The sequence below is a fragment of the Erpetoichthys calabaricus genome, chromosome 5 (genome assembly GCF_900747795.2).
Source record: "Erpetoichthys calabaricus chromosome 5, fErpCal1.3, whole genome shotgun sequence".
NCBI classification, from domain to species: domain Eukaryota; kingdom Metazoa; phylum Chordata; class Cladistia; order Polypteriformes; family Polypteridae; genus Erpetoichthys; species Erpetoichthys calabaricus.
Genome location: NC_041398.2, coordinates 12,759,666 through 12,784,557, shown reverse-complemented (window position 1 = coordinate 12,784,557; position 24,892 = coordinate 12,759,666). Strand labels below are relative to the sequence as shown.

Here is a 24,892-nt window from a genome sequence, read left to right as displayed (position 1 = left end):
TTGTCCACTTCCTCTTCACTAAGAGTGTCCAGCTGTCGTATTTGCATTACATCAAAGAACTCCTCAGATTGTGTCTCGTCTTCTTTAAACTGAGTAGAATATAAAGAGTTATAAAACTTGTTAAATGTGTGAGTTATATTTCTAGGCTTCATTTCTTTATCTCCAGTTGCACTGGTAATTTCTGTTATTGCGTTGCAAACTTCCTGCTTGGTCATTGCTGAGCTAAGATCTTATTAACCATTTCTCCATATTCACCGTAATGATGTTTCAATTTAAAGATGAGTTTTTCAGGTTCTTTTGTTATCAAGAGGTTACATTCTGATTGGAGAGCCTGTCTTTTCTTGCAAAATACCTCACTTGGAGAGATGGGATATTTTTGATTTATTCTGGAGATCGTAATAGTCTTCTCTTGTTCACTCTGGTCCTGCGGTGGGTTGGCACCCTGCCCGGGATTGGTTCTTGCCTTGTGCCCTGTGTTGGCTGGGATTGGCTCCAGTGGACCCCCGTGACCCTGTGTTCGGATTCAGCGGGTTGGAAAATGGATGGATGGATGGATGTTCACTCTGGTATTCCTCAGTTTTATTAGACTCCACAACTTAAGGATCTCCACTTTTTGACTGAGTGCAGACTTTACATAACGTACACCTCCAAATGTTTAACTTCAGCTTTCATATTTTATCACAAAGGACAGTAAGGTTGTCCAGTGGTGACATCTGATGAATCTCAGGTCCACTTTCCTCCATTCACTTTCCATGTGGAGTTTACCCCTTCTTCCAGTATCTCAGTGGGTTTCCTCCATTTATTCCAGATCTTCCACCACATCCTCACATTTCAGTTTGGTTAATTGGCAGAAACCCGCATTTGGCTTCCATTGTGATCACTAGTGTAGCTCTGACCCTGTAATGAGCTGGCAGACTGTCTATGGTAGCATGGTATTTGATTCCCAGTTTTGCTAGGATTCATTTATGTGAAAGTTCTCATCCAGCAGAGACAGAACTCTTCACACACATTTCTGTGCCCAGACACACCAAACTTATGCAGCCTAATTTATTAAACACAGACTCACATTAAACAGACCAACACCATCGAGTGTACTAAAGTACTAAACACAGCCGTTCCAGACTAGTGGGGTGTGTCTTTAGTGCAAAGAAAGAAGGCAGGTCACAATGTGTCACTCAACACTGTGTAGTCCAATCCAGACACAGAGGTGACAGCTGAAGAAGTAGAAGTGAAGGAGAGCCAACCTCACAAACAGACCTTCACTTCGGTTTATGTTTCTACGCTCGTCTGCTTTTGTTGTTTCCTCCTAGAATTCCTGCTTATTACTGATGCATGAAATCCCCTCTCTACACCCATGATGACTGTGACATTATCAGTCAGGATTCCTTCCACTAGATGTTCTTCAAAGTTTAGTTTCATGTCTTTTTTTTTTTGTTTATTTATGTTAATGTTGATTTGGTTGAGTATCTTCTTTATTCATTGTATTTGACCTTCTCTATAAGCTGACTTTCTTATGTTCATGTGGTTTGTGAGTGGCTCACCAAGCGATGGACCATCTGCCAATCACCACCACGAGTTCTTGTGTTCTTTTAGCTGTGCCTTATGCTTTTGTGATTTTCTGGATTTGTCAGCCTGTGCTTTGTTCTTCAACAACTGTCTTTGGATTCTGTTTGGAAACTATGTTTGTTTCGGAATGACTTGTTTGGCTCAAAACAGTGTCTGAGTATTTGGAATACAACTTTATGAAGAATAAATCTTTAATTTTATTAAGATTCTATGAGGGCCATCTTCAATCTATCTATCTATCTATCTATCTATCTATCTATCTATCTATCTATCTATCTATCTATCTATCTATCTATCTATCTATCTATCTATCTATCTATCTATCTATCTATCTATCTATCGTCCTCAGTCTTATTGTGGCCTGAATCTCTGATCACTTTGTCACTTGTGCTCCACAGCTTTTTACCAAAGTCTTTAAATTGTCCTGCAGTACTGGTGGTCTGATCCATCCTCTTATAATTGTTCACTTAGAACTGGACACATGTGACAATAACAACGATCCTTCCTTCTCTACTCCAGCCAGGAGCCTATCCACCCAACCAAGGAGGTTTTCCACATGTGCACCAAAAGGCAAAACACCACATGAAACTCTCTAATTCAGGAGTAAGGCTTCATCTAAATTCCCTAATAATAAATCTCATATTATCATTTCTTCCTCATTCTAGTGGCTGGTCAGGAGATGACCTTTTAGGTCTTCTCATCCTCACCTTCTATCACCGAGTTATGTGAGTCACTGTCCAGATATACAAAGTTCTGAAAACAGCAGAACACTTCCAGCTTTGTGGTTGGTGATCCTGGACAGCAGGCACCTTTTACCTCACATTTATTTCCCACATACAACACCCCACCAGGTGTCATCATACAAGTATGAGTCATAGTTACAATAGCAAATTCATTAGTAATAATGCAAAGTTCATAAATGAAGTAGAAATACATCAAACATGGAAATAAATACACAACTCTGAGCTTCACAATGAAAAATAGATGTAAGAAGGTAAATATGCAAAGAGTTCATGAAATTAAAGGAAATCTGAAGCCCTTGATCAACACCTAGACCCTCTTGTTTAATATCTCCATCTCACAGGTCTGACATGGTGATGTCTGACACCCCAAAACTAGAATACAATTAATTTACACAAGTCTCATGTTCAGAAATACTTTTATTTTAACACAATTAACTCCTAACACACAAGTTAACTCATCTTTACAAATCTTCTTCTTCTTCTTCTTCTTCTTCTTCTTCTTCTTCTTCTTCTTCTTCTTCTTCTTCTTCTTCTTCTTCTTCTTCTTCTTCTTCTTCTTCTTCAAAGTTTCTGGTGTGTGTTGTCCTACTCCACTCTTAACCTCAGGCAGAGCAGGAGATGTCATTTTTAAAGGCAGACTTTTATATAAACTCTCAGGTCAAATGGTGTCCTCACAAGACAGTAGAGGTGTCCCCAGCAGCTTCTGCCAATGGCTCTCAAGATCCTTCTCAAGGAAGCCTTTCATGACTGCGTATCTCATAAAGTCCTGCAGTTTCCTTAATAGTAGCATCAGCAGAGTGATGATGTTACTCGGCATAATGGAGGTAACATATCGTCTGGTAGTCAGTAGTAACTGACCTTCCTTCAGCAAATAAAGTACCACCAGTCACTCCACCCAATTCAAACTGTCCTTCATAACATCAAAATAACAACAAATGTGCCTCATGATTGGTTTTTCTTATCAGGTGACTCAATTCTAAATCTTTCTCCTATTTATTAAGATATCTGTGGTAAGAGAGGTGGAAGAAAATGAGAAGAGCTTCACTGCTCTGATACGGTGCATTGAGGAAGCCTACAGGAAACTGACTGATAGGATCAGAGAAGAAGAAAAGAGAGAAATGGAGAAGGCTGAAGGAGTCATGGAGCAACTGGAGAAGGAGATCAAGGAGCTGAAGAGGAGAGAAGCTGAGCTGAAGGTGCTTTCAGAGACCAAGGACCATCTCCACTTCCTACAGGTGAGGGTGACACTTCACAGGGAGTCTGATCAGACTGGGGTGTGTGGGACCTGACAACATTTAGAGAGAAATTGAAAAGATCTGAGGAGTTTGTACAACATGACAAGAACAGGCCATTCAGCCCACAAGAGATCATCTTTTTATATTTCCTGAACATCTATATATATAATTCACTAAGCAGCCGAAAAGTAGCCACCCATGGAAAGCACGCCGGAAGGGTTGTGGATTCACTAAGCCGCCGACAAGTAAGACGCCCATGGTGCACACAGGAAGGAGCCACGCCCACCAACTCTAAGACCGTTGGATACGACGACAACTCGCAGAGCCACGCCCACCAACTCGGACGCGATGACTTGGAAAAAACGCCGTCATTTATGTTCGTCTGGGCTACAGTACACATGCACCCCTGAGCCACGTTGACTTTTCGGTTACGACGCATGACCGCGTGCACCATAGCAAACTGTTTTACACGCTACATACAGTAATTTGCATCCGCGACAAACATGCGTCTTCTTAGATGGTCCTGCAGGAACACGGAAGACGTTTCCCCGCCCACCAACACTCCTTATTCCCCGGCCCGCATCTACCCTCGCTCTCTAGGCATTCACACTGTCTGCTCATGTGCCCGGACGCAAAAACTCACCGACCACCCAGTTAGTCCCTTTCGTCTGTGCTAGGAGTCCACATGCACCTCTGAGCCACGTTGACTTTTCATTATTCTTTTCGGTTACGACACCCGACTGCGTCCACCATCGAAAACCATGGGAAAGGAACAACGAGGCCCCACCCAGAAACTCTACCCCTCCTCCCACGTGATCAGGAACGCACCTCAGAGCCACTGCCCGCCAACTGAACAGCTCATCAAACACATACTGTACTCACTCGCTTTGGTCTGTGCTACTGTCCAAATCCAGCTGTGAGCCACATTGACTGTTCTTTTGCCCTCCATGGCTACCGCTTCAAATGTATTTCATGGAAACAACACTTCTTTCAATGTTATAGAAATTCCTGCATCAGGTAACTGTTTGTTTCTATCAGTTGGGTTTTTTTAGAAAAATGTCATTGACGAAACTGTTGCTCTCAAACTTCGCAACATGGCTGTTGGCTTTGTTTGCCAACATTGGGATAACTTTGGTGACGTGGTCACAAACTGCAACAACTCACCACACAAGGACGCCCTGTCTCTCGAGGCATTCACACTGCCGGAAGACAACCATGGGATACGCAGAAAATAGCCATGTCAGTCAACGCAGATCAGACACCCAGGCAAACAAAACTGAATAATCAATAGCGGCAACTCCTCACCTGAGTCGGTTTCGTCTGTGTTCAGCAGTGTTTCCCAAACTCGGTCCTGGTGAACCCCTGTGGCTGCAGGGTTTTGTTCTAACTATATTCCTAATCATTAATGCCAATGAAACTCATCAGGGATAAGTCGGTTTTTCAAACACAGCCGCGTAGCAGATTAGTCTAGCAGGATGTAATAATCCGAGATGAATGCGCGCCCCCGCGCTGAGTGAAAAGACAATGTATATTGAGTCTAGAAAACATGATCAGCAAGTCTTTGATAGGCTGCAACAAAATGATGAAAGAAGGGGCGCATTTTTTTCACACAAGCTGAGTGGGTGGGTGTTAGTTAGTTCAGGGGTGGGCAAATTCATTCCTGGAGGGCCGCAGTGGCTGCAGGTTTTTGTTCCAAACCCAATTGCTTAATAAGAAACACTTATTGCTCTAGAAACACTTCTGCTTCATTTTAGTTATCTCCCTCATTAAGATTTTGAACCCTTATTACTTATTAAGTCCTAAACAGCTGTATTCTCGGTTTTTAATTGCTCCTTATTAGCAATAAGATGCAAATGACAAAAGAAACCAGCAGTTATCCATTTTGCTTGTTACCCTTTACACCTGTGTGTATTTATCGTGCACTATTTGGTTTAATTAAATACTTGGAAGGAAAGAGAAGAGAAAAAAGTGAAGGGCTGAGAATTACCCATCCGTTTTACACTTCAGAGTATTTGGATGATATCCTTAGAATGGAAAAAAAAACAAGGATATGAGAATGACTTGACATAGCAGAGTTAAAGCACCAACAAGCCATGAAATGTAATTATTGGCAAGGATTGTTTTCTAATTAAGCAACTGGGTTGGAACAAAAAGCCTCAGCCACTGCGGCCCTCCAGGAATGAATTTGCCCACCCCTGAGTTAGTTAATTAGTTACTCAAAGGATTTCAAGATTTAATATGCACAAGCGGTAACACTGCAAAAGCAGCCCAAACCAGAAAAGACGGCTGGCAAAAAGTGGCCGATAAATTAAACGCGTGTGCATTGTTCTTACTGAAAGCAGCGTTACGGATTTTGCAAATGTTCATTTTTTTTCCTCTGGTTAAAAAGCATTTAAAAAGCGGCGTGATTATGCGGCGTATACTACACCGCGGGTTGGTATGCAGCGTGTAAAACAGTTTGTTTGTCGCGGATAATTTGCTATCCACACAGGGAGGAACCGGGAAGTGAACCCACAATCTTCCACTGTCTCCTTACTGCAAAGCAGCAGCACTACTACAGCGCCACAAGGCAGTTAAAGAATGCACCGGGCCACATTTTATCCCCTGTGCTTAAAAGACATTAAAAAAGTGTTTCTCAACTGTGACTCTGGAATAACTCGATACACGAAAAGCGGCCAGAACCGCAAACAACAATGAAAAGTCTACGTGACTCACAGGTGCATGTCGACTGTGCAAAGACGAAAACGACTCAGGTGACGAGTTGGGAGTGGGCACATGAGCAGGCAGTGCATACTGAACGAGAAATCAGCAGACTAGCATGACGGACGGGGCGTAATGGGCGTCCTTCCCCTCTCCTCCCGTTTTCTTGGTGGTTTATTAAATTACGGATTTTTTAAATGTTAATTTTTTCCCTGTGCTTAAAAATCGTTAAAAAAGCGCCCTGATTATGCGCCGTATGGTACGCTGCGGGTTGGCTAGTTTCAAATATTCTTTTTACAAATATCTCAAAGTTTTTACTTCATGTACATGACAGACAGATGAATCTACAGCTGTCTGTGTGAAAAAGTGAAATTTGTATGAAGTGTAAAAGTTGACATCTAATAAAGGATGGTGCCAACTCTTCTGCCAGGCCACCTTCTGATGTCTCCATCCTTAAACTGATGAGATTCAAATCCTTCAGCATTTCCTCACAGCTCAGACCCCACAGTCCAGTCTCGTCTCTCATCTCTCATCTTTCTCATGTGTTTTTCTCTCACACTCCACACAATAGTCCTGATGTCAACTGTGTTTCATACACGATAGTGAGATTCTCTTCTTGATTGACACTCCACACATGGTGGGTGCTAAATAATTCAGCTTGTCTCTTTTGTATGGTTGATGATGATGTTGAAGACACAAAGGCTCCCAGGATTTCCTCACGAGTCTCAATTCTGAGCTAAAGACCTTCAATTGTATAATCATATTGAAGAGCTGTCTCCCTACATGTGTTAGTCTTTACATATAATTTAATTTAATTAAGTTTGTCTCAGAACCATTAAAAACCCAACACCTTGTTTTGTGTGCCAAGTCAATTCTGGACCCACCTGCCCCCTCAGTACCTTTATCTTGACTTTCCGCTCCTGGAGTCCTGTGTGAAAAGCTCATTGATAGTTAAGGTTGATAATCTCTGATGCTCCACTACACTCCACCAAATATTCTCCCATAAATAACCAACAAGTCAATGACAGGCGTTCTCACCATCTAAACCCACACTGACTGCCCACCACACTGATTCTTAATTGAGAAGAGCCCCCTCTTATTAGCATTACTTACTTTTTAATGTCTCCTTTCTAAAATCTCGTCCCCTCTTCTCTCCTGATTCAGACTTTCTCATCTCACTGTGTCCTTCCTGCTGATGGAGACTCGCTGAGCTTCACTGTCACCGCTGATTTCTCATCTGAGGACCTGAGAAAGGAGCTGTCAGGTCTGACAAAGAGTCTGGAGAAGATCAGCCAGTGGGACATCATGACAAGGACTCCATCAGGTACAGCGTCAGGTGACATTGTGTTTGTTATTGAAGTCCATGAGGAGGACTAGAGTGACAATAAGAGGACACTGATGAAGGCCTGCTCTTTAACATTTATCTGCTATCCTTTGCTGTTTATTATTTTTTACTATATAGTGCCTTTCTCAGTCATTAGCTGAGTGATAACAAACTCTCTAAATAATCAGTTGTTCTTAATCAGATGTTTTGGAATTTAAACTTGAAATGTTATACTCCTTATCCTTATTCCACGTATTCTCTTAAAATGTCCTTTTTCACTTAACTTTGAGATTCTTTTTATTTCCTTTGCTTTGCTCACCTTAAGATTAATGAACAGAAATGTGTTTTAAATGGCTAAGCCGGCTCAGTGCACAAATGAATTGTTAATTTGAGAACAGTGAAGACGTTAATGGAATCAAATTGAGCTCAGCGTCAGTGCTTTATAATATCAGAACATCTCAATCTGCTCCTGCTGTTTTCGCTGTCCATTACATTCTGCTAGATGGAGTCCACATTAAAAGTTCACGTTCATCCATTTTCAGCTGTGCTCCCCCTGGGCTCTCATGTTTTATATTCCTGCTGTTGTTTGCTCAGAAGTCGTGTCTCCCACCGACATTTAAAAGGATTTTACTCACCAAAAGCATTTTATTTGATATATTTTGGTGGTGAAGATAAGCAAATTGGAGGACTGCATCAGAACTCTGACTACTTGAGGACCTCCTGAACATTTCAGTGAGTGCAGTTTCAGAGTAAAACACACTTTATAAATTATGAATTACGTACGTTTACACATAAAGACAGCGATTTGTTTAAACACAAACTAAGGTCAAGTAGCCAAGAGCACAGGGTCCATCCCGGCCGTCCACCACATTAGACATATACTGTATGTGTGTATTGTGAAAATAAGCAGAGAGAGTGTGGCCTGTGAACTCACTGAAGTGATGACATTAGCAGGAGCAGCACCCTCTTTACTCAGGGTGGGATTTCTTAACTAGATGGAGCTCTGAAGATGTCCTCATCTGTACCTGCTTGTCACTATGTATAAAATACAGTATATTTATGACAGTGTATGTCAGGACAAAAACCAAGCCATGGGGTTCAAGGGACCCTCTGTAGACCTCCATGATCAAATTGTGGTAAGGAGTAGAGCAGAGCAAATAGATAAAGCCATTTGTAAAGCTCTGAGTGGTCCCAGCAGCACAGCAGCCTGAAGCATTGGGAAATGGAAGAAGTTTGGAACCACCAGGACACTTTCGAGAGATGGCCTGTCTGAGTAATTGGGAAGGAAGGGCCTTGGCCAGGGCGGTGACCAAAAACCTAATGGTCACTGCAACAAAATTTCCGATGTCCACTGCTGAAATGAGAGAAACTGTAGGAAGGACGGCCATCTCAGCAGCGAACTCCCTCCACAATGTTGGAAGAAATGCAACTCAATTTCGAGGAATTAAACACTATTTCCGCATTATATAAAATCTTATTAGAGTCCCTACCTTTCAAAGATCCAAGAGGATATTGGGAAGAAGATCTCTTAATCAATATATCAGAAAAGGAGTAGAAGGTAGCAATGCAGAGAATTCACTCGAGCTCCATATGCGCAAAGCATAGAATTATTCAACTAAAAATTATATATCGAGCTCATCTGTCTCACTTAAAACTGTCCAAAATGTTTCCATGGCAAGATCCAACCTGCGAACGCTGCAACCAAGCTCCTGCCTCACTGGGTCACATGTTCTGGGCCTGCACCAAACTAACATCATTTTGGACCAAACGTTTTAAGTGCCTTTCAGACAACCTTGGGGTCACAATCCCTCCTAACCCACTAACAGCTGTGTTCGGTGCTCTTCCAGACGGACTTGAATTGGAGAAGGACAAGCAAACGGTGATGGCATTCACTACACTTTTGGCATGCAGACTTATTCTGTTAAATTGGAATAATCCTAACTCTCCTCTGATAAGTCAGTGGGAAACCAATATTTTATTTTATTTGAAATTGGAAAAAATCAAATTCTCAGTTAGAGGATCTGTACAGAATTTTTTCAAAACCTGGCAGGATCTAATCAATATTATTTTAGAGTAAGAGAAATAAATATTACCACATTTAATTCCCTTCTCCATTTTTTTTATTTACCTATTTATTTATTTCTCCCTTTCTTTTATTTATTGTTGCCGTATTAAAAAGCCCAAAGCAATTCTCCTTTGACTTAGCTCTCATTCTCAGGGGTGGGGTTTGATTTGTCTTCAATTTTGTTATGTTATAAATTGATCTATTTGTTTGGAATGATTACAATAAAAATTAATAAATAAAATATAAAAAAAAAAAATGAAATGAGAGAAACTGTAGGAGGGACGGCCATCTCAGCAGCGCTCCACAAATCAAGCGTTTATGGTGGAGTGGCCAGGCAGAAGATACTCTCGAGTAAAATACAAATAACAGCCTGAGAGCATCAAGGGAAAAATTCAATGATCTGATGAGACAAACATTGAACTCTTTAGACAGAAGACCAAGCAGGATGTCTGGAGAGGACCAGTCACTGCTCAACACCTGCCTAATGCCATCTCTACAGTGAAGATGGTGGTGACAACATCAGGCTATGGGGACAGACTGACAGTTCAGAATTGAGAGAAGGAGAAGTGCAGTGAAATACAGAGAGGACCTTAAAGAAAACCTGTGAACTCAGACTAGGCTTTGGATCAACGACCTGAAAACCACAGCCAAGACAACTCTGGAGTTGCTTTGTGACAAATCTGAGTGTCCTTGAGTGACCAGACTGAGACCCAACAGAACAGGAGAGACCTGAAAATGGCAGTTCAGAGACGCTTACCTTGAAATCTAATAGAGTTTGAGAGGATCTTCCAGGAAGAATGGGATCAACTGGCAAAATACAGGAGAGCAAAACTGGTAGTGACACTGAGTCATGAAGACCACCAAAGGGGCTTCCACAAAGACCTGAATTAAGTGTCTGAATACTTCTAGGAAGGAGACGTTTCAGTTTTGATTTATAATAAATGTGCAGACCTTTCTGAAGACCTGTGCTCACTTTGTCATTATGGTTACTGAGTGTAGACTGATGAGCACAAAGGCACATTAATCCATTTAAAATTAAATCAACAACACGGTAAAGTGTGTAGAAAGTGAGGGGGTCTCAATACTCTCTGACTCCCTGTATATTTATTATTAATATCAATATTCAAATCGACATTTGGCCTAATTTGCCAGCCCTTGTATATTTTATAAATGTTTTATTTGAACTCCTCTGCATTTGTAATACGTGTTTAAGAACTAAACTAAGATCCCACAATGCCATCTTCACAGTTTCCATTCTTCTTCTCTTCTCTTTTTATTTTCAGCTCATGAAGTTCCAGTTTTCACCCCACAGCCTCCGGAACCTCAGAGCAGAGACGACTTTTTAAAATGTGAGTTTGTGCTTTGACTGAATGGATCATCACAATAAAAATCATTGAAGTTTTAATAGAGCAGGACAGGCTTAGGATATGAAAGTCTGAGTGTCGTGTGACTGAGGGGCTGAGAGTGATGGGGGTCCTGTGACTGGTGCATTATGGGATAGAGAGACTCAGGCAGTGAATCACCAAAGCCGTCTGTTGAACCCGAGTCTTGATGTGTCCAGTAAAGTTTAAAAAGGAAAAGAATAAAATAAAATCCACGTCATGGGGTGCACTTACTTTTTCACACGACTGTATATACAGACACAGTATTAGTTTAAAAATGAAGCACAATTGTATGTGAAATAAGTTAAAGCTGACAAAAGTCCTCGTCATCCTCCATTCTTTACTTCACAGAGCAGACACTTTGCTTTGAGTTCTCGACTTCACAAATTTTAAACATTAAAACAAATGAAATGGCAGAGAAAAATATTGGGGGTCCTTAGCAGTTCAAAGACCTCACTGGACTGTCGTGACATCTCAAGCTGACTGATTCCACTAATGAGTGTCACCAGGGTCTTCAGTCACTAAGTCAAGTCCTCACTCTGCTGTGTTGTGTCCTTGTGTGCCTCACAATGAAAAAGGACAAGAGAAGAGGAGGAGATGAAGAAGGTCACAGCCAAGTGTGGTCAAGGTGAAGACTACAAGACCACCTCCATAGAGCTTCATGTCCAGTGAATACAGCTGCTAATATTCTCAAAATGTTTTGGGGTCCATAGACCTGTAGCCCACCTCCCTGATGAGACCACCAGAGTAAAGCTGACTTCCGATTGAACAGAAGGAGAGTTTAAATGAAGGAGAAAATGAAGTGTGGTGTGGTGGTGAGGACTTTGGACTTCAAACCCTGAGGTAGTGGGTTCAAATCCCACTACTGACACCACTGTGTGACCTCATCAAGTCACTTCACCTGCTTGGACTCTGATTGGACAATGAAAAGAAAAGGAAACAATGGAATCTGAGATGATGGGAGTCACCTTGGATAAGAATGACAGTCAATTAATAAAAAGAGATGACAGGAAACACATGAAAGAAAGAAAGAAAGAAAGAAAGAAAGAAAGAAAGAAAGAAAGAAAGAAAGAAAGAAAGAAAGAAAGAAAGAAAGAAAGAAAAAGAGAGACAATGACAGATGGGAAAGGCACTATATAATAGATAGATAGATAGATAGATAGATAGATAGATAGATAGATAGATAGATAGATAGATAGATAGATAGATAGATAGATAGATAGATAGATAGATAGATAGATAGATAGATAGATTATAAATAGTAAATACTGATTGCAGCTTTTACACAAATAATTGATGTGGTTGTGAAGTGTGACAGTGGATTGATTTTAAATTTGAGAGGTGGACTGTGACAATAAAACATGTCATTTAATAAAGCCAGCGGTCAGTGTGGACAGTCCATTAGACCTTTGACCTCAGTGGTGACCTTATGTTGTTTATTATCATTTCTGACGACTCAGATGACTTTCAGATGATTGACTTGCCTGCCTTTCTCTTTGTTGTCTGTTGTTATTTTTGTTTTTTACGTTGTCTAAATTCCATTACTTACCACTAACACTATTTTCTTGTCCCCTTTCACTTCATTTCCTTTTTCTTTTCAGTCTCTTAGCTTTGAGCACACACACACAGTCTGTCACATTGCTAATTCACTGTCACTCGTCACCATTTCACCACCGTGACACTTTTTATTTTTTCCCCTTTTTATCCCCACCTTTAATTCTATTTTTGAGGTCTTTACCTTTTTTAAGGCCATTTGTTTCTTTGTCCTTCTTTAATCCTCCTTTCTTCCACTCCTTCCTTTTCACATTTCTGTATAATTTCTGTATTGTTATTTTCCTGTTATGAATCCCCAGTTCATTCCTCCACCACCACATATTTTCTTTTATTATTTTGATCATTTTCCATTCCCTTATTGTCATTTTTACATTTAACTCCTTCCCTACTAACCATACAACACTCCTTCTTTTGTCATCCCCTCTTTTCCTGTCCTCCCTTTCCATTCCTTTAACCCCTCATTCCACACATCTTGTGTCTTTTTGCAGTTCCTAAACACATGCTCTGGTGTTTCCACCTCTCAGCAGTTCTCCCTCGGACATATTGAACTTTTCGTGACTCTCCTTTTGTACATGGCCGCCTGCGTCGGTAGGATTTCATGTAATGTCACCCACCTGAGGTCTTTTTGTTTATTTGTTAATTCTTTGTCTTCATTTTGCTGCCACACTTTTCTTGCATGATCTTCAGTGAGCTTTTGGATTTTTAGTACCGTTTCGTCTTTTCCTTTATATTTTTTTAGGTCTTTTTTCGTTTCCCAAATTTTGAGATCTCCTTCCTCCCATGAATATCTTTTAACAAATGATACTATTGTTTTATAATTTTCTGGTATATTAAAGGCAATGGGTCTACTATTTGTCATTTTAAATAATTTTTCTTTTCTCAGTTCTGTGTCTAGCAGATATCTGATCATGTCTGCTAATTTCCCCGTTTTATATAACGCCATATTAACAACAGTTGCTGTGTGTCTTAAAGCCAACTCCCTTTCTATATTCAGATCCTCTATCCCTCCATTTTCTCTCCTTTTCTTTACCTTCCTCTTTGCCAATTTTTCACATTTTGACCCCTATAGAAACACAAAACAAGTTCTTATAATTCTTCTTAATATTTTCTTTGGTGGACAAAAACCCTTTGCTAAGTATGATAGTTTTGGATTATAACTGCCTTCATCACCAATATCTTCCCTTCCATTGACAAGTTCCTTATCCTCCAAACTCTGTTTGTTTGTTGATCTTTTTTCCATTTCTTTCCACTCCATCCTCTCCGTACTCTCGTCTCCAAATCTTATCCCTAATACTTTCTCCACATTTCATAACCTTATTCTTCCTTGTGGTTTTTCTTTCCATTTCCCCCAAAGGACGCATTCCCTCTTATTGAGGTGTAAAGTTGAACCTGACCCCCTCCACAAACACTTCTGTATGTTCTGTTACTTTATTTATACTCCATGTATCTCTGACTATTATTGTTATGTCATCCATATATGGAAACACTTTTATTTGTTGTCCCCCCCTTCCTGGAACTTCAACTCCTCTTATATTTGTGTCCCTCCTAATTTTATTTAATAAGGGCTCTATAACCAGAATAAACAGCACTGCTGACAATGGACACCCTTGTCTTACTCCACATTTCTCCTGTATCTCCTCTGTTAGTTTGTTATTTACTTTTATCTGACTTCGTATATCTTTATCGACTACTTTTATCCAGTCCAGTAAACCTTCATGAACTCCCATTTTTTGGAGTATCTTCCACATATATTTATGTGCAATTCTATCAAATGCTTTCTCCAAATCTAAATGTAATATTGCGACATGCAGGTTTCTCTCTCTCCTGACATTAATACAGTCTCTTAAGACACACCGGTTATCTGCTGCACTTCTCCGCTGTACCACACATGTCTGCTCTTCTTTTATTACATTCTCAATATTTGTTTTCAATCAATTTGTCAAAACTCTTGTCAATATCTTCATGTCTGTTGTTGTCTTTTTATGATTTAATTTTGAATCCCCACATATTCTGTCCAATCAGATGAGCTCTTTACTATTAGTGTCTTGTCAGCGCAGCTCCTGATTGGCTCTTGTTAATTGTCTGTGTTGTGCTCCGCCCCCAGTCCCGTTACACACTCCCAGATTTCCTCACTTGTTTTCTTTTCTCTCCTTTCAGACTTCTGTCCCCTCACACTGGACATCAACACGGCAAACAGAGTCCTCTTTCTGTCTGAAGGGAACAAGAAGGTGAAATGTGAGGGGACAAAGACTGAATATCCTGATCATCCTGACAGATTTATCTACTGGCCTCAAGTTCTGTGCAGAGAGGCTCTGACTGGGACTCGCTGTTACTGGGAGGTGAAGTGCAGTGGAGATTTCATGGCGATTGGAGTCGCATATAAAGGACTGAGCAGGAAAGGAGGGAGCAGGGAGTGCGTCCTTGGAGGCAACAACAAGTCCTGGAGTTTGCGGTGTTCTCATTCCCAGTACTCTGTGTGGCACAATAAACAGAAGACTGTAATCAGCGCCCCCTACAGCCCCAGAATAGGTGTGTATCTGGACTGGCCTGCTGGCTCTCTGTCATTTTATAGCGTCTCACACACAATGACCCTCCTGCACAGGTTCAACACCTCCTTCACTGAGCCCCTCTATCCAGGGTTTTTTGTTGGTCTTCATGGAAATGTAACAATCAGCCATCTGACACCATGTGACCAATGACCAGTACCCTCCACTGGTCACTTGATGTCCCCACAAACTCAGGTGTCTTTGTGTTTGCAGTTTGGGGTCAAAATTAATTTTACACTATAGGTGGGGGGGGCAGCACCTCTGTGAGTGAATTTGTGGATGAGAATGCGGGGCGAGTGCGGCTGTCAGGGTCTCCAATATTATTGGGTCTGAGTAGCCAATCAGGTGTGTGTGTCATAGTGAGTGGTGGTGACACCTCAGACCTACAAATACCAGTCTGACCATCAGGGGTCACTGTTGAGTCACAGCTACATGTCCTGCAGGATGACACCACAACTGCTGTGTCCTCTGAGTGTCACTGAATGTCACCTGTTAGTCAGTCTATATAGCGCCTTTAAGTAGTGCTGCTCCAGCAGGACCACATGCCTGTCTCAGTACCCAGAGCCTCATTCCAGTGACTATTTAGGAGCACAGAGTGACAGAAGTGACAGGAGTGCTGGCCTCTGAACAGACATTGTCTGTCCCTCTATTAGTTACTCTGGTGGTCTGTCACCTCTGAATGAATTCACTGTGAATGTCTAAAGACGAGGACTCACCGCTTAGTCACATGTCAGTCATACTGATGGAGTTTGGTGTTTTACTGAGTCACTTGGTGTCACGTTAGACATTAAACTGCACCTCCTCCTTGTTGTTCCCACTGTCACCCAACCTCAAGTAGATGAGTCAGCTGACTGACTTCACCGTCACTGTCGTTGTTCAAAGTGACAATCAGATGTGACACTTGGGGCACTTTTATCTTTCCACTGACACATATATTCCCAGGATTAATTTACACTTCCCTCAGGACCCTTTAAGGTGTGGCGTGTCACCTGACATCAGTGTATGTGAAGAAGTCAATGAAGGCCCAGGCTGACAGCCCCCCCACTGTGTATTACAGGCCTCACCAGCAGATGGTGACTATGACTTCTAAATCTGTCACCTTCATGTATCCTGAAGGGTTAAAAGAAAGAGGAGAAGGTGAATAAAGAGTGAGGGGTGAGGATGATAGAGAAGAGTGTCAGGGTGATAAAGGGTGAAATGAGTAACCTGAGACAGAGTGAGTCAGACGAGTGTGTCACTTGTGTGTTTGTGAGTTTTATTCCTCCCTCCTGATTTTCTCCTCTTTGACTTGTCACACACTGATGGCCGTCCTGTGATCACAGATTGTATTCCTCGTTGATCAAATCCGTATCTCGATGTGTGACTGACGTCTGATTCTTTAAGCACTCGCTCATCAGACAGGTTGTCACCCGATGAGCTCTGCACTGCTGACCTAAGCCCTGCTGCCCTCTTCTCTCTCCTGTCACCTCAGCCATTGCTTCAGTCTCCGCTGTGTGACCTCATAAAGCCACTGGTCTGTCTGGTCACTCAGGTCCTCGTCACAGCTGCACACTGGCAGTCGTTCAAACTCTACAGGCTGACAGCCATGTTGTCCTGTCGTCTGATATTTGTGTTGGTTGAGGTCGTCTCCTGCTGACCTTGGGGGCTTTTAGAGCTCAGGATTAATGAAATGGAAATGTCAGTCAGCAGTGTCGGCAGTTGGGCAGGTGGGCACATTCCGGGCACAATGTCACTTAAAAGTCGATGAGCACACTGGACACATCGCCAGTCACTGATAATCGACTCCACGTCAGCTCCTGTGGCCCTCATCATGTGCTGTCAACTCAGACGCTGGTCATGTGACTTGAACGTTAGTGACATTCCTGTGACTTTCAGGGCTGTGACATCAGCTGATTCTTCTGGAGCCAAACTGCTCCCTCTTGTGGCCTCTCTGAATATTAAACACACTAGAAGTTAGGATGTGAATTGTTTGGTGAGATCCACAAAATATTCAGAATATTGACATCACCTTTAAGGACAGTTTGGTTTAATAATAATTAATGTGTACAAGAATACTTATTTTAGATTAATCTTTAGTTAATTATGATTAGGTGTTACAATCACAGAGATAAATGGCCTGTTAATGCTTCACAGTTTGAAAAATTTGAATTGCTTATTAATCGAAAAAGACCAAAACACACAGAAAAAAAAATATGGACGACTGTTATTTGTCAAATCTGTTCATTTGGCTAGTTTTTGATTTTTAAATTCCACTTATCATATATCATATTTTGAATGTTTTTATGATATTAGGACTTCTTGTTTATGATTATTACTCTTTAATAAAAGGACAAGTGTCTGTGTGTCTGTCTGTGTATCTGTCCAGTCACTTTGTCTCTGTCTTTCCAACAGGTGGCGCTCACAAACATTATCACTGGTTTTATGACTCCCATACTAATCAATATCATCCAGTTACAGAGCCGCAGCACCAGACGTCACCACTGATATCGGCCAGCAGTTTAATGACAGAATGTGTGTTAGTGTGAGTGTGATTAGTGGGCACCGTAACAGCATGTAAACCTCCCTGCTGGCACACAACTGCTGGTCCTGACCTGCGACAGTTTGTTCTGCTTCAGCTCTGCAAACAGAATTGCATATAGCAGAGAAATAAGCATTGGATTTGTCATTCCAACAGATGGCACATCAGAAACATTTGTACTAATGGACTGTACTACTACAAACATTTGTGATACACCATCTGTTGGAATTATAATTGCAATTCATTTTATTACCACACGCATTTCAAAATACATTCCCACAGATTCCCACTGCAAACATTAACACTGAGATCTACGTTGATTGCTTAGAATTCAACGCATCTTAGACGTGCAGCACAGCTAGTTTTGTAATAAAGAACAAAAAGTTATAAAAAAATATATATATAATTTTAAAGAAAATGGAGAATGCAGCAAAAAATATGGTGATGCCATATGAATGTTTATTCTTCCATTCACTGAACTGAAGCTAATTATTGAGGCCGATGAGCGTTGCTACCCAGTCCAAGTGTTTGTGTCCTGCTGTGTGTGTTTGTCCCCGTGTGTGTCCATGTGACGCATGATAGTCTGCTGTGACGAGGTGAGTGGTCCCTGTGACTGCAGTCTGACCCCACACTTTCAATATCAGCTGCTAGTAAATCCTGACATTAAACTTTATTAGGTACACTTCTTAAACACATTTAGTTTTATCCCACCCTATTCCGTTTTTTAGATGTACTGCTAAGTGAACAACATCTGGACTTCGTTCATGTATGGGAAATGAAAGAATTCGCCATACAGCATCATTGCTGCTTATGTATCCTCCAGTCTAATACTGTGTGATTTCATCGATATGTATGACCGCATTCTTATCACTTCTTTCTTGTTGCATGCCAAAAAATGCTATGTCGCTGCCTTTATTCACGTACTTACAAATGTATTTGATCGAAACATTGAAATAGAATTGTAAATATTTAGTATGGCGTGTGTTGCTTTTACGTTCAACAGATGGCACTGTGTTTTCAAAAAAAGCATGTTTTTACCTGTCACAGGTGTGACATCTATATAATATGTATATAAAAACACGCACATATTCGAATGCAACGCTGTGTTAAAATTTCAAAGCAATCGGTGAAGAACTTTCGGAGATTTAAGGTTTTGAACAAACGAACATTTACATTTGTATTCATATATCTATAAAGGAGAGTTGGGATCCGTGTGGCTGTGTTTGTGTGTTTGTGGAGGGATGGAGAGTTAAGGCGGGTGTTTGGAGTCACGTGATCATCTCCCCTCCCATTAACCTCATTTCATTCACTTCATTTCGCTCCGAGCTGAGCTCCGCTGCTGACGCGGTCTTGCCGTTCTTTTTCCATAGTGTTTAGTACTTTCTCCTTTACTGTTTAGTAGACGCGGTGCTTACTGAATAGCATGTTTTCCTTTAGTGTTTCTACTTAGTGTTTCTTAGTGTTTAGTAGATGCGGTGTGCGAAAGGAGGATTGGGATCCGAGAGACTATGTTTGTGGAGGGACGGAGAGTTAAGGCATATAGGGGAGTCATGTGATCATCTCCCCTCCCATTCACTTCATTTCGCTCTGAGCTGAGCTCCACAGCTGACACGGTTAGTCCTTTCTCCTTTACTGATTTACTGTTTAGTAGACGCGGTACTTACTGAATAGTATTTTTTCCTTTAGTGTTTCTTAGTGTTTAGTAGACACGGTGTGCTGGTGTTCCCGGCGGTGTTGTGGTTTAGTGTTACTTTCTACTTCGTTTTTGTACTTTAGTGTTTAATAATAAATAATAATAATTCATTACATTTATATAGCGCTTTTCTCAGTACTCAAAGCGCTAAAATAGTGAGTGATACTTAGCTGATAGCAGTGTAGAAGCAGCACAGCACAACGGAGCTGGTAGGATAGGCGGGTATGGTAGCTTAGGTGAGCGACGATAGCAAGCAGCAGAAAGCACAGCAGGAGGAGGAAGCAGGATTCGGATGTTCCAATACACAGCCATAAACAGTAACGCTTGGTAATTTCAGGCGTGATCCCCCCGGAGATCTCCTTCATCTCCAACACAGTTATGGGAGAAATATAAATCGCACATGGCTGAAGATATTTTCCATCGAATACACAAGTAAAATTCAAATATAAACATGGATTTCACAGCAGAAATCTACAACTAAGTGTTGATAATGATTGAAGATTTGTGCTTAGAAATCGCGAACAAAGTTCTCAATCAATTGGGAATGTCATCACCGAATCGATCTGCTGCTGTGCAATCAAATATTCCTAAGCTAACGCTTCAGCAAAAAGGCATTTACGATCAAATAATGCAAACTGTCAATAACGGGGTTGGAGAAATCTGGAAATTGGGAACGGAAAGGTGCTGGTTGACCTGACCTCAGGACGAATTTCATTGCCTCATAACTTCTGCAATTTAGTGACGTCAAAAGAAGAACTGGTTGAAAAAGTATTTCCCAATTTTCAAACCAATTATAAGAATCACGATTGGCTGAGTGAACGAGCTATTCTTGCAGCCAAACACAAAGACGTCTACGAACTTAATAATATTATTCAGTCTAACCTTCTGCACAGACAATGGAACAACAAAAAATATTGTATACCCACAAGCATTGTGAAATTAAACATATTAGAAACGTGCGCTTTCTCTTTTCTTTCTTTTTCATTTAAGCAGACTGAGCCACAGCAACGCATGGCCGGGTACAGCTATATATATATATATATATATATATATATATATATATATTTATATGTACACACACAAACACATACAAACACACACATATATATATATATATATATATATATATATATACACACACACATATATACATACACACATACATCTATACTAATAAAAGGCAAAGCCCTCACTGACTCACTCATCACTAACTCTCCATCTTTCCATGTAGGTAGAATGCTGAACTTTGTCAGGCTCATTCCTTACAGTTTACTTATAAAAGTTAAGCAGGTTTCATTTCGAAATTCTACACGTAACGGTCATAACGGTCAACAATGTCCGCCACTTGAAACTTTCTTATTTATGGCCCCATCTTCACGAAATTTGGTAGGCGGCTTCCCAGCGCTAACCGCAACCGATGTACGTACTTATTTCCGTGGTATGACACCACTGTCGGCCGCCATATTGAACTTTCCAATTGTCTTTGTTACTTAATGGGCCCATTTTCAAGAAATTTGGTACGAGGGTTCCCGACGCTAACTGAATCCTACTTACGTACATATATACGTCCATAGCCTGCAGCTCGGTCCACACTCTGAATCCTCCAGGCACTCCTGATCATCATCTAATTTTGAAGGTTGCGGCACCAATAATGTTACTGAGAAACTTACAGCCACTGAAACTTTGTAATGGCACGAGACTTCAGGTCACCTGCCTGCAAAAGAACGTCATTGAGGCAACTGTTTGTACTGGCAGTGGCTCAGGGGAGAGAGTTTTTATTCGTCGCATCCCCGTTAAACCCTCTGATCTCCCATTTCAATTCAAACGCCTCCAATTTCCACTAAGGCTCTGCGTCGCAATGACAATTAATAAGTCTCAGGGACAGACCCTACAAAAGGTTGGCATTGATTTGAGGCAAGATTGCTTTTCACATGGCCAACTATACGTTGCATGCTCAAGAGTAAGCTTAGCGCACAGCTTGGTCATATTACAACCGGAGGGGTGAAGTGACAACGTGGTATACAAAGAGATCCTTAACAAATAATTATTGGTACATTTTCCCTCAGTTTATTATTTAAAATTTTAAAGCAATACTTCACCGCTGCGATGCGCTGGTATTTTGCTAGTATTCAAAAAGACTTGAGGCAGTAATTGCTGCCAAAGGTGCATCGACAAAGTATTGAGCAAAGGCTGTGAATACTTATGTACATGGGATTTCTCAGTTTTTTTAATTTTTAATACATTTGCAAAAACGTCAAGTAAACTTTTTTCATGTTGTCATTATGGGGTGTTGTGTGTAGAATTCTGAGGAGAAAAATGAATTTAATCCATTTTGGAATAAGGCTGTAACATAACAAAATGTGGAAAAAGTGATGCGCTGTGAATACTTTCTGGATGCACTGTATATACGAATATATGAATATTTTATTTACCTATTTATTTCACACAATGCCGGCTTAGCATAACCTCATAAACACATACATTTTTATTTTTTTTTATTTTTTATATAGATATATATCCCTGGAGCTCCGATCTTTACCCCTGTCTAGCCACCGACAGGTGACTGAACCTGATTCCGGTCCTATCTGGCCACCGATGGATTCTTTTACTCATAAGAGTTTTTTTTTTTTTTTTTATTGTATTCCCCCTTGTCACGACCTTTAAAGAAAAAAAACCCTATCATACACTTTAAATAATACATAGATTGAACTTTCTCCTACCTGACTGTGGGTTTGAATCTCCTCAACACGGATTCCGGAGTCCCTGTATCTTGGGTCCCAGCAGTGGACCAGTAACAGGTCAGTCCTAAAGTTTGCCGGATCTGGTCCCACCAGACACTAACTATTTTCTGGCCTCTTCTTCTTGAGGTTTCAGGTTAGAGTGGGTCCCCTCACCAGGTGAACCTTGGAGCCCCACGTTAAGGCGCCAAAAACTGTGGAAGAAATTTGAATACATTGTGATGGACGAACGGCTACAGACTCCGGTCGCCACCCCCAGGCCGCTAGGAGGAGCCCTCCAGACAGCATGATGGTGCCCCGAGTTCCAGCAGGGCCTCATGGACTTTGGAGTTTATATTCACAGCCCTGCTGGATACCTTGGTGGCCACCAGGAGTCACTGTAGGGGGGCTAGTGGGCTCTTGTGTGCCCTATAACCCGGGAGTACGTCATCATCACGTGACCGGAAGGAACGACGTGCTCCCGGGGTGAAGAAAAGGACTGTTTACCCTGACCCGGAAGGAAACGGACTTGTGGGTTTTGCCAGGAACCATTTCCGGGTCAGGGGATATAAAAGGACTATGGGAAGCCCAGTACACTGAGCTGAGCTGGGAGGTAGGGTGGCAAAGTGTCTGGGCGAGGAAGTATTGGTTTGTTTAGAGAGAATTGTAGTGTTTATGAGTGGGGTGTGGAGAGTGTTTTGTGCACGGTATTCTTATAAAATAAAGAATATTTATATTTTCACCTGGTTATCAGAGTGGTACCTGAGGGTTCAAGAGGTGGATAAAGCCTCGATCTATCACAACATACAGACACCCCCCAACTGGAATGCCCCGATTTAAGCAATAAAACACAATCAGGAGAAAGCGTCAATTGTTATTCTTTATCTAAATCTCCGAAGAGGTAACAAGTGTATTACATGTTAGTCACATGTTAGTCACATTGCTATAAAGGAAAAAAATGTCCTCAGGCTATATTTATACAATTCATTAATTAGGTCACTTTTCTTTAAAAGGAATTAATTACAAATTCAGAAAACTTGATTGGTTACACCCAGTTGCTAACAGGACAAGGCAGATTTTGATACCTTAGATGACCACAATTTGATTGATAGTCCTGTTTGTTAGATAGATAGATAGATAGATAGATAGATAGATAGATAGATAGATAGATAGATAGATAGATAGATAGATAGATAGATAGATAGATAGATAGATAGATAGATAGATAGATAGATACTTTATTAATCCCAGGGGGAAATTCACATATTCCAGCAGCAAAAAATATTAAATTAAAGAGTAATAAAAAAATGCAGGTAAAAAAAAACAGACAGTAACTTGAATAATGTTCAACGTTTACCCCCTCTGGTGGAATTGAAGAGTCGCATAGTTTGGGGGAGGAATGATCTTCTCAGTCTGTCAGTGGAGCAGGACAGTGACAGCAGTCTGTCGCTGAAACTGCTCCTCTGTCTGGAGATGACACTGTTTAATGGATGTAGTGGATTCTCCATAATTGATAGGAGCCTGCTGAGCGCCCTTCGCTCTGCCACAGATGTTAAACTGTCCAGCTCTATGCCAACAATAGAGCCTGCCTTCCTCACCAGTTTGTCCAGGCGTGAGGCGTCTTTCTTCTTGATGCTGCCTCCCCAGCACACCACTGCGTAGAAGAGGGCACTCGCCACAACCATCTGATAGAACATCTGCAGCATCTTACTGCAGATGTTGAAGGATGCCAGTCTTCTAAGGAAGTACAGGCGGCTCTGTCCTTTCTTGCACAGAGAATCAGTATTGGCAGTCCAGTCTAATTTATCGTCCAGCTGCACTCCTAGGTATTTATAGATCTGCACCCTCTGCACACAGTCACCTCTGATGATCACGGGGTCCATGAGGGGCCTGGGTCTCCTAAAATCCACCACCAGTTCCTTGGTTTTGCTGGTGTTCAGGTGTAGATGGTTTAAGTCGCACCATTTAACAAAGTCCTTGATGAGGTTTCTATACTCCTCCTCCTGCCCACTCCTGATGCAGCCCACGATAGCAGTGTCGTCAGCAAACTTTTGCACGTGGCAGGACTCCGAGTTATATTGGAAGTCCGATGTATATAGGCTGAACAGGACCGGAGAAAGTACAGTCCCTTGTGGCGCTCCTGTGTTGCTGACCACAATGTCAGATCTGCAATTCCCGAGACGCACATACTGAGGTCTGTTTGTAAGATAGTCCACGATCCATGCCACCAGGTATGAATCTACTCCCATCTCTGTCAGCTTGTCCCTAAGGAGCAGAGGTTGGATGGTGTTGAAGGCACTAGAGAAGTCTAGAAACATAATTCTTACAGCGCCACTGCCTCTGTCCAAGTGGGAGAGGGATCGATGTAGCATATAGATGATGGCATCTTCCGCTCCCACTTTCTCCTGGTATGCGAACTGCAGAGGGTCGAGGGCGTGTTGGACCTGTGGCCTCAGGTGGTGAAGCAGCAGCCGCTCCATGGTCTTCATCACATGTGATGTTAGAGCGACAGGCCGGAAGTCATTCAGCTCACCAGGACGTGATACCTTTGGGACTGGGGTGATGCAAGATGTTTTCCAAAGCCTTGGGACTTTCCCCTGTTCCAGGCTCAGGATATACGTTATATGTTTAGGATATACGTGACTTTTTGAATGTATTATTTTTATTCTTATTTTAGGAGATGTGTGAATTTCACAGAGAAGAGAAAAGAACAATGGCCTATATATATATATATTATGATCCAGCTGGGTACAAAACAGGAAACAGTATTATAGAAGAAAGGTTATGCCATAAATATAGCACTTCTCTTAAGGGGTTATATAAAGAACAAAAAAAGATTTTATCGTAGT

General features: G+C 41.4%; 1 protein-coding gene and 1 long non-coding RNA gene across 7 annotated transcripts in view; one reads left to right on the top strand and one right to left on the bottom strand.

Moving 5' to 3' along the window:
• The window catches only part of LOC127527858 (uncharacterized), a 687,118-nt gene that overhangs the window by 22,114 nt on the left and 640,112 nt on the right, over positions 1-24,892 (bottom strand). The window contains exon 6 of one of the 3 annotated variants that reach the window (XR_007935010.1): positions 15,296-15,374. The exons of the other annotated variants lie outside the window; for them this stretch is intronic. This is a non-coding gene — a long non-coding RNA (uncharacterized LOC127527858). Of the gene's footprint in view, positions 1-15,295; positions 15,375-24,892 lie in introns of those variants that run through there. 3 annotated transcript variants of the gene reach the window in all.
• Positions 1-24,892, top strand: part of LOC114643665 (tripartite motif-containing protein 16-like) — a 484,979-nt gene that overhangs the window by 5,790 nt on the left and 454,297 nt on the right. The window contains exons 3-4 of one of the 4 annotated variants that reach the window (XR_007934978.1): positions 3,311-3,544; positions 7,409-7,568. The exons of the other annotated variants lie outside the window; for them this stretch is intronic. The gene's annotated coding sequence lies outside the window, so the exon portion shown is untranslated. The remainder of the gene's footprint in view (positions 1-3,310; positions 3,545-7,408; positions 7,569-24,892) is intronic. 4 annotated transcript variants of the gene reach the window in all.